This window comes from Apium graveolens, chromosome 2 (assembly GCF_009905375.1).
Source record: "Apium graveolens cultivar Ventura chromosome 2, ASM990537v1, whole genome shotgun sequence".
In the NCBI taxonomy this organism is placed as follows: Eukaryota; Viridiplantae; Streptophyta; class Magnoliopsida; order Apiales; family Apiaceae; genus Apium; species Apium graveolens.
The window spans coordinates 151,653,363-151,669,151 of NC_133648.1; positions in this window are offsets into that span (position 1 = coordinate 151,653,363).

Sequence of the window (15,789 nt, forward strand, 5' to 3'; positions counted from 1 at the left end):
CTGTTTAAAGTTATTGCATTCTTAGAGGCATTGGATTATTCATTTGGTTATGGTTATTCAGAGGGGATCGATTGCATTATCATTTAGTTGCATTCACGTAGTTGCATTCATGCATTAGGTTTGTTTTATAGTTTTGAGTCTGTTTATGCTTGAGGACAAGCATCGATTCAAGTTTGGGGGTGTGATAAATGGATTTTATATCCACTTGGAATGCTTTATTACATGCTTAAATTGGTGTTTTGGACTCAAGTTGTTGGTATTTTGATGTGTTTTTGTGTTATTGCATTTCAGGTATCAGTTAAATGAAGAAAAGAGATTGTAAAGGAAATATGATAAAAAGTGATTATAATTGGAAGCCAAGGCCATTGTCAAGTTGTAGAGAATCTCAATAGCTTCGCGTGGGCAGTTGAATCGCCTAATTCTGACGAGTAGAACTCAAGTTATGGCCAAAACAAGATTCGTCAGAAATTTTTCCAGACAAGAGCTGAGCGCCCACCCCGGAGAGCTGAGCGGCCGCTCAGGAGAGCTGAGCGCCTGCCCAGGAGAGCTGAGCGGCCGCCCAAGGCGCGGCTGATCGCTGATTTCGCTGAAAAAACCTTTTTTGAGTGGAATTTGATGATTTTAAGGGTCCAGGTCCATTAGGGGCGTATATATACTTAAAAAAGGGTTTTCATCATCCGGGAAGATTGGGATACCAAGGAGAAGACCTAGAAGCATAGAACAACTCCGAAAAAGAAGATCTTGTTTTCAACTTGTGATTCTTTGAATTAGTTATAACTTTGGATTCTCGTTTTCGTTCTTGTTGAACCTAGATCTCGTTTATTCGTACTTTAATTATTATTCAGTTTATTAAGACCTTGTTTATACCATGCTTTCATTGGAACCCATGGTGATGATGAGTTCGATTATGGGCTAATCATTGTCATGGGATACTAGCGGATTTACTTATGGATTTCAATAGTTAATTGTTTCGATATCTTGGTGTGTGGTGATTGATTGATATCCTAATATTGGTTGTGCTTATTCGTCTTATGTGCATAGCTAACATATAAGATAGCGTGTTAATCTCTATTGAAGCGACAGTGAATATAGATGTTTAGAACTTGCCATGCTAGCATAGGTTCATGTATGTGTATGCATGATTCGTAGGTAACTCTAACCGTTTTACTTGCCCTATGTAATCATTATGGATAACTTATGCTTAAACTTTTATGTTGTCAAATTCTATAGACATATAGGGTCTCAATATAATTGGTGCCTATTCAGCTTCTATCTCTTTTGTGGATGTCTGGTAGAATGGTACTCGTGCAACGAAAATTGGCGTTTATCAGTTTCGTGTTATCTGATTAGTGTCATCACCATCACATGCTAAGGTTAAGAATAATAAGGCTATTGAATGAAGTATTTAATGAAGTTAGAATCCCATGTTTGTCATATATAGTAATTCAACATCAATTCTCTTAGTTAATGTTATTTAGTATAATCTCTTAGTTTACGCAAAACCCAATTTGTTATTTGTCTTAGCATTGAGCGATAACCATACATTGTTTCATAGGTGCATAAATTGAACTTAACCTAAACCAGTCTCTGTGGGAACGAATCTGATTTATATGTTATACTACTTGCGAACGCATATACTTGCGTAAATTTTAGCGCGTATTTTCGCACTAACATTGTAACACTTTTTAAAGTTATAGTAAGACATATATGTTGTAGGTATATGTGTTACATTGCTAGGGCTGAGCATTCGGTCCGTTCGGTCAAAAACCGAACCGAACCGAAATAACCGAACACCAAATTAGTATTTTTTTTGAAACTGAACCGAACCGAAGTTATTAATGAACCGACCGAAAAACCGAACCAAATTATTTCGATTTATTCGGTTCGGTTTATAAAACCAAAAATTTTAAAATCTTGTATGTTTAAATTATGGATTATCAAAAAGCAAACAATAATAATCAAAAACAAAAATGCAATAGATCAATACTAGTAGTAATGTGCAGAAACTATCAATTGAAAGAACAATGAAAAAAGTTTAAGCCATCACGTTTTCAACTTCAAAAATCAGAAAAGCATTTAGATACTTGGACTAAATCGTCGATTTACAGCTCAGAGGTCGGCGGCGGAGTTGAAAAAGAAGATCTGGGGTTATCACTCTATATTTTAGTTTGTGATAGAGTAGTAGCAGAGTCTCCTTCACACTAGTAACAATATTAGTATTAATATAATAACAAATATGTTATATATAAGATATAATTAAAATAAATATATATATATATATAATTCGGTTTTAACCGAACCGGTATTCAGAAAAACCGAACCGAACCGATTTTATTTCGGTTTAAATGGAAAAACCGAAAAAAACAAAATTTTGAAAAAAAATCAAACCGAACTGAACTGAAATTGCTCGGTTCGGTTTTTCGGTTTTAGTTCGGTTTTGCTCAGCTCTGTACATTACTGCAACACTTTGAGACCCCTTTGTAACATATTTTTAACCTTTTGTAACATTACTTGCAACATTTAGTGGTAACGTTTAAATAAGATTGCAATATTTTTTTAATGCTGTAGTAACATATATGTGTAACATTTTATCAAGCTATTATAATACATTTATAATATATTTTATTTGGTCTACAACATATTAGTGTAACAAATATAAAGCTATTGTAATATATGTTAGGCCTTAAGTGATACTATAGAGGGGTGAATAGAGTATATAACAATCAATTCAAATTTAAACTCAAAGATGAAGAACAACCTTTATATTAATGCATAAAAGCTGTTTACAAACCTCTCTGAAAGGATGAATATATATCCTTGAGAGCTACTAGATTACACATAATGATATATCAATAATCGACACCTATAGTGTTAATCTAATATGTGTTTATATACCTTACCATTTTACAATCAATCTAGTTGATATGATATACTTAAATAAGGATTCCTAATACATATCCAACTATTAATTGCTATAAATAAGTAAAGTCCTACACCAATAAATCTCTACAAATATTATCACTTTAACATCTTCTGGTTTCCAGCTTGACAAAAACCGATAGGAATATATGTTGATGACAAATGATGATCATCAAATACTGATGACAAATGCTGATGACATCATCCTTTGTCAAATTCTGACATCACAGATACTACAACAAACTCTGATAGCCTAAATATTGATATCATCAATTATATTTAACAATCTCCCTCAATTTGTGCATTATGTAAATATGTACAAGTTCTTAATTGATGATTTCCAAAACTATCTACATGTAGAAATATTAACAAGTGTTCAATCTTATAGTCAGTGTATCATACTTTAATCTTTAATCTTGAATTCTGGCATATCCTATAGCATCATGAAAGAATTGTCTGAGCAGGTTCTCCTCAGCTATGTTCAAATACATCTCTAGTTTTTGCTTGAAATCCTCGAGCTCTTGAGAAAATTCATCAATCTGGTAAATAGCAGCCTTTAGATCAGAAATTTTACTTCTACTTAAGTTAAGATCGTCCAGTTGAATCAACCCATAGTTTTTAGCATCAGGATTGAAAGAGATCAGCTTGGAGCCAAATTTCTCAATAAGTTGTGGTCCTCCTTTAGGCATGTCAGCAACTGAGTCATCCTCAGTATGTATATTGGAATGAACTTGGATTTAGCCATAAATTCCGCTTCTCATGAGCTAGGCCTTTTAAGAACTTGGACCATCTTCCAGTAGTTGTATTTTTAACAGAGAGCCTGTAGACAAGGTATTGAAGTTCTTGCCAGGATTTGTTCAGCATTTGTTCTTGTGACACTCTCAGCCTTTTTCCAGAATCAAGGAAGTATAACAGCTTTTCCTTAAGCTTATCACCATCAAATTCATCAAGAACAACCTGAATACAAATTATCTTCTATAGATCCTGAAATTTCACATCTTCACCAATTCCAGTTAGTAAATTTGTGTCTTTGATCATTAAGGCATCTCTCTTATATATTCCAACCTTTTTGTAGCCAAGATCACCTCTCTAATAGGCTTCTCTAGCTTGAGATCCTCCACTGTAGATATTCTTGACTATACCAGTATCTCTATCACCACTAAGGGTACTTTGAAGTCATAAGAGTGCTTTGAAGCTATATTTTCTCTGATAAAAGAGAGTTGTAGGGCACTTTGAAGGCATACGGGTACTTTGAAGTAGGGATGAGCAAAACCAAACCAACAACCGAAACTGAAACCACAAAAAACCGCACGAAATCAAACCATTACAAACCGCACCAACTAATTACTAAACCGAATAAAAATTGAACTGATAATATGGTTGTTGTTTGGTTTTAATAAATTTCGAACCTAATACAAACCGAACTGAATTGAATAAAATTATTTATATAATATTTATATTATACATATTAATATAATTATATAAATAATATATGTATATATATTTATAAATTGTTTTAAGTATTTATAATACCGACTCAACTTCAAATTTCAAAACTCGGTAATGTCTTTGCCTTGTGTGGATGAATCTGTTTGTCCTTGGTAAACCATTATGGCATTATCTATCATTTAGGCTCTCTAGGCTGTATGCATACAAATGAATTCACAGAGTTTCTCAACTTTAATTACTCTGTCCAGGTGATTAACACTAGTCTAATATACATGGATTGTTCAATAAAATTCATTATAACTGCCCTTATTTTGATTCATATTTTTTTAAAAATACCTCTAATCAATTGTGTTTAATTATATTTAATTTTGTTGGTTTTAAAAACTGAAAATGTACCACATTTAACTAAAATTACAATTATGAAAACTGAACCGAACCGATGATGTTTGGTTTGGTTTTGGTTTTAAACTTTTAAAATAAAAATAATTTGGTTACGGTTTGGTTTTAGGTTAAAACCGAACCAAACCGAACCATGCACATCCCTACATTGAAGTCATAAGGGTACCCAATATCTTGACTATTCTTGACCACCTCTTCTTCTTAATTGGTTAGTTAGTTTTGAGACACCACTAGATCCAATAATATCATTTCCACCTTTATGACTTCTAGGTGTTTTGCCTCCCTTATTCCCTCCATCAGGAGCATCATCCCTGTCATTAGTATCTGACTTGAGTTGCTTGCATTTAGAATTTGATATAATATTCCCCTTTTTGGCATCATCACAAAGTAAGAGAAAGACTATCAACTCTATGGATTGCTTAACGTTTTCAATCTACCTACACGTCTTTAGTTTATTTGCTTCTACCTTGTCTTGTCTAGCAGTGAAAGGGTTCAATTACTTCTGAATTTTATACTCAATTTAGTATTGACTTCAAAGAAAGAATCTTTTAGTGCATCCAGCTGGGACTGAGTCTTGACTTGAGCAGAGTGAATAGACTTTACCAAGAGAGAAGAGGCTTTGAGATGATCCAATATATTAGAATCTGTAATTTATCTCTTAGCTGTCTTCAAATGCTGAGAAACATGATTAACAATGATAGGATAATTTGGATCCTTCCACCTAGAAATCCATTATTCCTCTAAATACTGTTGTGATATTGCAATAACTCTCTCATCTCTTTTCTTCTTTTTCTCCCTCTATGGCATGTCATTTGAAAAGATGATTTCATTAAGATCTTTATCAGGGTCCAAAGCAATATTGATCTTAGAAGGATCAATATCATCTTCATTATCATCATTATCATCCTCATCACCAGAATAATTATAAGCTTCATCATCAATAATTGATTCTTTAAATTTTTGTGCAACTTCTCCTTCAGCATAATAGTTTAAGTTGGAATCTTCAAGAGGAGATGTATGGGAAACAATGGCTTCAGAAGTTTCCACGTCAATAGGTATAATGTATGTAGCACCCTAAGTAGTGTGTAGCTCAATTCCCTCAGGAATTGTGATCATAGGGATGTGAACATCAGTATCTAACTCCAATACCTCAGTTCCAGTAGAATGAGTAGGAAACACCGATATATCAATATGTGGAATGAACTATGCTACAACTTCAGCTCCAACAGTAACATGGATTGTAGCAATGGTAGAAGTGAATACATGAGTGGACTACAGTAAATTATCAATATTTGTAAGTGCAGGGAAAATATCAGCTTGAGCACTTGGATCATCAAAGTTTAACTTAGGGGCTACAGGTTGTTCACCAATAACTGTTTTTCTATACTCTGAGTACCTTCAAGAGAAGAAAATGAACCACTTAGATCTCTATATTTTTTAAAGTAGTCTCACTACTTCTCACACCACTCATCTCATGACTTTTAAGAGTCAGAATTTCCGTACAAGGATTTGCTAAATACTGACTCTCATCTACCTCTCTTTTTTCCAGGTCAGGAGCCCGCCTCTTTATATTTCTATTTTTCCCTAGATCTTTTCTCTTAATCTTACTAGAAAAACTTAGATTTTCATGTCCTACAGAAATAAGTTATGGCTGAGAATAGATATCAGAGGTCACATGAATACGGGTACTCTCCTCTGGAGGACTATCCATGATCATACCATCAGTATGAGAATTAAAAGTAAATGATGACAAAACAATATTAGTATATAAATTAAATATCAATAAAGAAGAGTCTGTATTTATACCATGTGTTGTAAAAATCTCAACTTCCTGTAGAGGGAGTGCATCCAACAAAAGAACTGAAAAAACTTCAGTAATTGTTGGAGTGTGATGCACCCTTCCTTGTAAATCCAAAGCTATGATGGAAGTATCAGGAGATAAGCCTGCACTACCACTTTGAGGTAGTGGTACTTGTGTGGCTTGAGGTGTTGGAGTTGTTGAACCCTTTAAGATTCAGGTTCTTATGGACTCCCCTCTTTTTTATCTAGATCATCTTCCCGTGCTTTGCTGAGATCCACACCAGCTATATTCTTCTTATAATGAGACACAATGGTCTAGTAGAAGCTTTTGACCTTGGATACTACATCTGTCAGCTTGGTATTCTCAACATTATGCCTTTCCTGAATAGTTTGGATGGCTAGTGGAACATGATCTACAATGTCTTTTACACCACTTTGAGATGTCGGTTCATGTGGGACAGAGCCATCAGTAGATGCTTCATCATGAGGAGATAAAGGTTCTTGTGGGCTTGGCTTTCTTTAAATGAAGATTCTGGTAGACAGAACTCTTTTAGCATCTTTTTACTGAGCTGCTCTTTGTGTAATATCAACCATTATTCTCTACACTTGCCTCTGCACTTGTTCAGAAGTGGAAAAAATTTCCATCACCCTTGGATAAGACTTTAATGGTGAGTCAGAAATTGTAACCAGTGTGGTTGCAACATGTCCATCCTAATGTCTCCTACAGCTTTTGTGAGTGACTGCAACCTCACCTTCCTCTACAATTTTTTGCTTTATTTTCAATGCCTGATTGGCAAAGTAAGTTTTGACCTGTTTTCTTTTCTTTGGCCCAGGGATTGCATCATCAATATCATCCATATTTGATGTACCCTATTTAGCTGGTAATACAACTGGTGCTTGAGTAGAGTCATCTTTTAATTTATGAAATTTGGATGATAAGGGAGCATTGTCCTCATCATCTAATTCTGACTCATCCACAACTAGCCTTCTCTTTTTGAATTCTGGAAGTTGTTTAGAAGATTAAGAAGCTGTTGTCTTACTCCCACCCTGTCTTTCATCATTATTTGAAGGGGGTTTCTGAGAAGCCCTAATTCTTGATGCCTGAGAAACATCAGACTTTGCTAGCCTCTTTCTTTTTACAACAGGTGCCTGTTGAGAGACACCCGAGGTGAATTATGTATGGGGTTGTGTTTGGGTATCAGATCTTGGGTTAACCACACAGGGGTTCCCATGAGTAATTCCTTGTAGTTTAGCTCTTTGCATATTTTGTTGTGCAAATATCTCAGGAAACCTTGTATTTAGCAAGTCCCTGGCAGAAACTAGAATCTTAAGAGCTAAAAGTTGATCCCTTTCATTGTCCTTTGAGATCAAATCATAGAAAGCTCTTTTGGTCAATTTAAATACTTATATGATCTTATTGGCATCAATAGCAACATTTAGACAATAATTATTAAAAATAAGCTGACAGAATCTAACATAATAAACAATATTGGGATCAACTCTTAATCTTTCCCCTATAAAAAATTATTTGTTTAAAAAATTGCTTATTTTGATTTCTTATTATGTTTTATTAGATATATAGTCAACCATTTGATCGTTGATTTAGATGTTGAATTTGTAATTTAGATCCAATTCACGCGGAACGCTGACATGACGGTAAATTCAACCGTTATCGGTTGTATTTAGGAGTGTCAGTTTTTATAAATTCAATCGGTTGAATTTATAAATTCAATAGATATTGGTGGATACTACCTGTTATTCACTAACACTCAACTAGGTTAATTTGTAGAAGGGGTGTAATATCCGGGATATATCGTGTGATTATTTTTGCTATTAAATAATTATTATGTGTGTTCAATATCTATTCTGTGAGTTAATTGTTAAATGTTATCTGTACTTGGGTATTCAAAAATAATATATATTGAGTATTTTAATTTTATATGTCCAAAATAAAACATAGATAATTGTCATATCTTCTTAATTATTTTTATGTTGATTTATGGATTTATAAGGATCATATGAAATTATAAAATCTTTTTCCGGGTATTTAAAATATATTTTATAAAAATGGGAACCAATCGACGTCATCCATTGTTACGTTTTTGGAACCCGAAACTGTTCCAAGAACTCCTTCCTAACCTAATTGTAATATTCTGAGCATATTCCACGTTTCGACTTTTTCGATCCGGCGTACGGTTTGTTCTGCGCGGGTCCCGGCGTAACATTTTTGATACAATATTCGTTTTGGTAAATCAATAAAACCCGTATTTTCGATAAACGGGAGCTTTTTATTAAACTATCCTAATTATCACTTCGTAATACGTGTAACCAGGCGCTGAGACCAAGACCGCAGTACAAATTGTACTGATTTGGATAATTATCCCGAAAACTGATACCGTTTGGATCAGTTTTTACAAATAAACGTACCGTTTTATATCCGGAATGATCCAACGGGATACTAATATTCCGTAAATATAAATAGCCTTTTTTTGTATTTTATTTCGTATCAAAATCATTTGCAGATAGTTAATTCTATAATTTTCAGAGAAAAACCCTAATTACATAAACTGTTCTAAGAATCAAACAGCAAAACGAAGGCGTTACCGATCTCTATTTTCAAAGCTTGAGTAACCAAAACGAAGGATTTGAAGTGTTCTATCAGATTCTGAGCTTTGTTTCACTGCAGGATCAAAGGTTTATTTTTTGGAAATTTATTTATTTTCGAATTAAATTTATTAAAAATATGAATTTTTGTTCGGATGATTGTTTGTATGATTTGATGTTTGAATGTTGTAGAGCTTGTTTTCCTGATGATTTTGATATATTATACGTCTGATTTGGAGTTCAATAACATGTTCAAATTTGAGTTTGATTTTCGAATTTTAAAATTAGGGTTTATAACCCGTATGAATGTTCTTAATTGAAATTTAGGGGTTTCTTATTCTGAAATAGATTGATGTTGTGGTATAGTGTATTGTATTCTCTGTGAAATTTGTAATCTAGTCGTACAAGTTTCATGAATCAACGAGGTCTGTAGAGAAGGGAGTTGTGTTTTGAAGTTTACGTCGAACCCGCCGCAAAACCGGCGAGTTTCTTGATCAAATTCCGGTCAAGTCTGGGGTTATTGATGAATTTTGATTGCAGATATAGGTTCCTGGTGTTGTGTAGTTTAATTCTGGAGGTGATGGTGGTGGGAGGATGCCGGAGGTGAGTTCTCCGGCCACCCCCGATTTTTTTCTGGCGACTGGAACTGCAAAATTGCAGTTTAGTCCCTGTATTTTTGAAGATGGTGAAGTCTAGTCCCTGTAGTTTGCAAAGTTTTCAAAAATAGAATTCCTGTTTATAAAATGTCTAAAAATCATATTTCCTATTTATTTTATTATAAAAATTCATTTTTAATTTCTCAAAATTCTGAAAATTATTATTTTAATTCCGAAAATTATTTTTAATTCAAAAATAAATCTAAATTAATTAGTTAATTAATTTCAGTTAATTTTTAATTAATTAGTTGGTCAATTAATTCGAAAATTAATAGATTAATTGATTTAACTAATTATTAATTGATTTCAATCAATTATTTAATTAGATTTAATTATTTAAAAATGATTTAAAAATTCCGAAAAGTAGTTTCGAGCTTTAAAATATTATTCTAAATTATTTCCAAAGCTCGATAATTAGTATAAATTGTTTCGGAGCCAGAATTGGTCTACTGAACCCTGTTTATTAACCCGAAATTGATCCAACGACCCGTTTTAATTCCAAAAAATATTTTAAAAATCATTTTAAATATCAGAAAGCTTATTTATGACCCAAGACTTCTTTATAAATAATATATCATTGATTACGTGGTGTATTATGTGCTATATTTGACTTGTTGATTGACCATCAGTCTATATATTTGGTGTTTACTTGATTATTGCATAACTTTCAATCCGTTAATTGGATTTGGGTAAAACGAAGTGTAGATAGAAGTATGTGTTGAATAGAACTCTATGAGTCGATTATTGATAGATGCTTATGATATGTGAGCAGAAGAGGCAAGGCGTAGGAAAGGGAAACAGGTAGTTGAGGAGTAAGATGATTGTGATTGGAAGTGAGTGCAGTGTAGTAAGCTAATACCAGGCAAGTGTTCTGAACTTTCTCGAGATATTGTAGTACTTGATAGTCTTGTTGATATTACGAGTGCTTTAAAGCACTGTACCCTAAACCTTGATTCCAGTTCTTGATCTTGAGCCGTAACCTGATTCTTTCTATACCATTGATTATTGTATACCCAAACACGAACCTCAAGTATACGATCCTACTCCACAAATACATACAAACTAAATATTAAACACTGAACCAGATTGCTTACACAATTAAATCTTTGTATTTTATGCTTTGAAAGACCAAATCCTTGAAACCCTGAAACATTAATTCCTTTATTATCCAATTCTTTCATTACCCAGCATCCAAGCTTTGAAATTACCTTATTGATCCTTACAAGGATTGAAACTCTTTCATTGTTAAACACTCATTCTTGTTAATGATTCTGGTTATTGATTATTATTGCTTATTCTGTTATTATGTTAGAATTGGATTGTTTTTATAAAATTGTGGACCAAATTTGTGGTCAGACCATATAATGGTCAAGTTAGGCCAATGTGTACCTTGGATCCAGTAGTTAGAGCAGTGCTGTGTGCTTTGCTCAGGGTTAGTGCGTGACTGATCAGCAGCCTAACCTTGGTTTTTAACATGAAAATATAATATCCAATTCTAAATCATAATCCATTGTTCACTTGATATCATAATCATGTTCACTTGATGATCATTATTCTCAGTTTTGTCATTGTGACTTGCTGAGCTAGTTAGCTCATTTGTGCGATATTGTTTCTGTTCTTTTCCAGTTAAGAAGGAACCAGTTGGTACCGCGGATCCCCAGTCCAGCGCGAGAGCTAAGGGTTCAGGTTGATTGAGCTGAGCTAGTAGGCTTCTTTTGGGATAATTTAAGTCTGTAAAAGTTTGTAATAATGTTTAATACTCAGTTTTGAGTTTGGAATAGTTGGGATTTGAACGGTATGTAATATAAGTAGATGTGTGGCTTGTGTGCATACTTTATCCTGTTGCGATCCGTGGTAGTTGGTAAATAGGGTCACTGCATATTATTGTTATCTTTATTATTGTTATAAGCAGGTGATAAATAAAGTGTGTATGTGGACCCCAAACTTCTGACCCGGGTTTGGGGGCGCCACAGGTTTGGTATCAAAGCTACAGGTTATAAGTCACTGACACAAGCCTAGGTTGACGGGAATGGGTAGAGGGTTAGGATTAGAAGTAAGGAATAGAAAGATAAAACATCGAGAGGGTGAGTGCTTCGGTATATTAGGTATTAGTGTAACTCGCTTTATGGTTCGAGATTCTTATATTGCGATATGATTTCAGATAACAGCGATGGCCGACTCTTTTATTCCCGTATCAGCTGATCACTCAGAGCCTTCAGTGGGAGTGCCGTCTTCGGATCCACGTCCTGTTGTTCCACCAGTGTTGGCTATATTACCTCCACCTGTGTTGCAGCCCGTACCATTGCAGGCTATTTCACCTCCAGGCATGAGGCCACCTGTCAGAGGACCCCCACCTGCTCTGGTCATTCAGTTACAGGAGTACCTTTTCAGTTCTCTTCCTATCCTGTCCCATATCATCAGTTTGAGGCTTGCCTTATGGAGCAGCGATTCCTTCAGGGTCAGATTCAGGAGTTACTACATATCATGCGTACCAGAGAGGTTGGGAGTGGTGAGAGGCGACTCAGAGAGAGGCTACAGGCATTTCGTAGGACAGTTGCAGTGAGGATTGCCGAGGCTACATATGAGGACATCACTCCTGATTTCTTAGTGGAGTGGGCTAAGTGGGTTCTAGAGGAGCTTGAGGAGATTGGAGGTCCAGATTTGCCATGAGCCAGAGATTTAGAGATGGAGATGCTGAGCAGTGTTGTTATGTTTATGTAGTATGTACAGTAGTGTGTAGTGTGTATCAGTAGACTTTTGAGTTGTCTTTATAGACTAGCTATGCTGACTAGTGAGTAGGTTGTTGTACCCTTTCGCTTTTACTTCTGAAGCGTCTTTACGCTTGTATTACCTAAAACTTTTGATCTATATATATCAGCACCTTTTCCTTTCCATTACTGTCATTTATTTTATTGCACCTGTGTTACCTTACCTTATTTATTGGACCAGTTATACCCCTGTGATACCATGTACCCTGTTTTCCATAACTGTTTATATATTCTGTAAAGAAGCATGCAATTTACTTAGTTACAACAGTTTTCAAAAAGAGATATTTCTGTTTTACAAAACTGTTCTTTTATGCAAAAGATTGATTCAAAAGCTAAATAAGTTGATTGATTCTTTACAGAAAATGCCTCCCAGAAGAAATACCCGCACCAACACCCAGAATGAAGAAACTAACAACAACAACTATAACAACCAAGATGATACAAATCCCAATGTGAACCCAGGACCCATGGACCCAGCCATAGCCCAGATTCCTCAAATATTGGCCCAACAAACAGTTCACCTGGCACAACAACAATAAAGACAGACCAATCCCCAGGTAACTTCTAAAACTTTTCAGGCAGTAAACCCACCAGAATTCAAGGGTTTTTTAGAGCCAATTGAAGCAAATGTTTGGCTAAAGGAAATAGAGAAGGCATTTGCCTTAGTGAAAGTAAAGGAAGAACAGAAGGTTGAGTTTGCAAGTTACTATCTGAAGAATGAGGCCACCTATTGATGGGAAATGGTGAAGACATTGGAAGGTACAGATGTTATTACTTGGGAAAGGTTTAAGGAATTGTTTTTAGAAAAGTATTTTCCTCAGTTTGTTCAGGATCAAATGGAGTTGAAGTTTTTAGAATTAAAACAAGGGAACATGTTAGTAACAGATTATGAGGGTAAGTTTGAGGAATTGTCAAGGTATGTACCGTCGTATATGGATACTGACAGGAAGAAGGCTAAGAGATTCTAGCAAGGTTTGAAACCATGGATCAGAGGGAAGGTAGCCATTTTTGAATTGGATACCTATGCAGGAGTAGTACAGAAGGCTATGATCGAAGAAACAGAGAGTGAGATGTTCCAGAAGGAAAAGGAAAGCAAGAAAAGGAAATTTGAAGGGAATGAGGGCCAGTTACAACCAGGGAAGTTTTCAAATTTTAAGAAAGGCAAGTTTCAGCCAGGGAGAAATTTTAATTCCAGGAAACAGAATGTAGAAGACGAAGGCCAGAGCAACCGTCTAGTTAATGCGAATCAGCCGAATCAATTGAGATTAACTTTTCCAGATTGTCAAGTATGTGGAAAGAAGCATGGAGGAGTTTGTAACAAGTTGAATGTGGTATGTTTCAAATGCAACCAGAAAGGGCACTATTCGAGGGAGTGCCGAAATCAGCCAGCAAGAGAGCCAGCAAATAAGGATCAGCCTATCCGGAATCCAGCAGTGAAGGTTCCAGCCATTGGATTTACATGCTTTAAATGTGGGAAGCCTGGACATATGGCCAGGGATTGCAAGACACCAGCCCCAGTCAGTAATACATTGAGGATCATGGGATCTACCCCAGCAGTAAATGAGACTCCAAGAACTAGAGTTTTTGACATGTCGGTGAAGGATGCGATCCAAGATACGGATGTCGTGGCAGGTACGCTTAATGTGAATTCTTATGTGCCAAAGTATTAATAGATTCGGGAGCAACTCGATCGTTTGTTTCACAAGATTTTGTTAGTAAGTTAAATTGTCCAGTTGAGTGTTTAAATGAAATAATGACTATGGAATTAGCAAATCAAGAACGTGTATCTGTTAATCAAGTTTGTGGGAATTGTGAGATTGAGATTTCTGGTAGTAAGTTTTGTGTAGATTTGATACCATTTAAGTTAGGAGAATTTGACGTTATATTAGGGATGGATTGGTTATCTAGGCACGATGCCCAGATAGATTGTCAAAATAAGAAGGTAATGGTGAAAATGCCAGACGAAAGGATAGTAACGTTCAAGGGTCAAAAACAAGTAAAGAAGTTCTTAACGATGATTCAAGCCAAGAAGTTACTACGACAAGGGTGTGAGCATTTTATGGCATATGTGATTGACAGAAGTCAAGAACCAACAAAACTTGAAGATATTTCAGTTGTGAATGAGTTTCCAGACGTATTTCCCGATGAGTTACCAGGACTTCCTCCAGATAGAGAAATTGAATTTGCGATCGACTTAGCACCTGGAACGAAACCAGTATCCAAGGCCCCGTATAGAATGGCACCCGTCGAGATGAAAGAGCTAGCGAAGTAATTGCAGAAGTTGTTAGATAAAGGAGTAATCAGACCCAGTGTATCCCCGTGGGGAGCCCCGATATTATTCGTCAAGAAGAAAGATGGAAGCATGAGACTGTGTATCGACTATAGGGAGCTCAACAAGCTGACAATTAAGAACAAATATCCGTTACCTAGAATTGATGATCTGTTCGACCAGTTGAAGGGAGCCAAGTATTTCTCCAAAATTGATTTAAGATCAGGATATCATCAACTCAAGATCAAGCCAGAAGATATACCAAAGACAGCTTTCAGAATAAGGTATGGACATTACGAGTTTTTAGTGATGTCTTTTAGGTTGACCAATGCCCCGGCAGCGTTTATGGACCTGATGAACAAAATTTTTAAGGAGTATTTGGATAAGTTTGTTATTGTGTTTATAGACGATATTTTAATTTATTCAAAAACGGAAGAGCATCATGCAGAACATTTGAGGACAACTTTGGAGATTTTAAGGAAAAAGAAGTTATATGCTAAATTCTCGAAGTGTGAGTTTTGGCTACAGGAAGTTCAGTTCTTAGGACACATAGTCAGTAACGAAGGGATCAAAGTGGACCCGTCAAAGATTGAGGCAATTACGAATTGGGAAAGACCGAAAACACCCACCGAGGTAAGAAGTTTTTTTAGATTGGCGGGATATTATCGTCGATTTGTTCAAAATTTCTCGAGGATTGCTACACCATTAACAAAGCTTACACGAAAGAATGAGAAGTTTATATGGAACGACAAATGCGAGGAAAGTTTTCAGGGGTTGAAGCGACGATTAATCACGACACCTGTTTTGTCACTTCCAGATGATCAAGGGAATTTCGTAATTTATGGTGATGCTTCTCACAAAGGATTAGGATGTGTTCTAATGCAGCACGAAAAGGTGATTACGTATGCGTCAAGGCAATTGAAAC